At 63.7% G+C, this 474-nt stretch overlaps 2 protein-coding genes across 3 annotated transcripts in view; both read left to right on the top strand.

Moving 5' to 3' along the window:
• The window catches only part of LOC100539689 (talin-1), a 40,356-nt gene that overhangs the window by 13,479 nt on the left and 26,403 nt on the right, over positions 1–474 (top strand). The window lies entirely within an intron of this gene.
• LOC100539846 (tropomyosin alpha-4 chain-like) overlaps positions 1–474 on the top strand; it is a 38,372-nt gene that overhangs the window by 5,258 nt on the left and 32,640 nt on the right. The gene's annotated exons all lie outside the window — the stretch shown is intronic.

Consider the following 474-nt stretch of genomic DNA (forward strand, 5'->3'; position numbering starts at 1 on the left):
TCTGTCGTAAGGACAAACCATCCCTGTGCGCTGGCACAGGCCAGTATTTCCGCTCTGTGGCTTTTCCAGGCTGCGGGTCGTTCCCGGTTTGGCTTTGTGCTGTTGTTGTGGGGAGGTTTTTTGTCTCTCTTTCCGCTGCCCTCCCCCGGCTCCCGCATCCTCCCGCTATCGGGGCCGGCAGAGCTGGGCGCGGTACCCGCGCCGTTGTCGCGGGCAGAGGAAGCGGCCCCTTCCTGCAGCCGCAGATCGGGTTCCCCGCTCAGCAGCTCATGTTCCCGAGCACCCATTCGGGCAGCGCTGACCCACTTCGGGGGGTCATTCCCTGGGAAAAAGCTCACGCCGAGGTGAGGCTGAGCATCTGACCGGGACCTCCGTTTCGGGCATCCCCGCTCGTTCTGCCCCACGTACCGGCGATGAAGCAGGGCGCTCCTACCGCAGCCCATCCCTTTGAGTTTTGGGTTTTTTCTCCCCTCC

This window comes from Meleagris gallopavo, chromosome Z (assembly GCF_000146605.3).
Source record: "Meleagris gallopavo isolate NT-WF06-2002-E0010 breed Aviagen turkey brand Nicholas breeding stock chromosome Z, Turkey_5.1, whole genome shotgun sequence".
Lineage (NCBI taxonomy): Eukaryota > Metazoa > Chordata > Aves > Galliformes > Phasianidae > Meleagris > Meleagris gallopavo.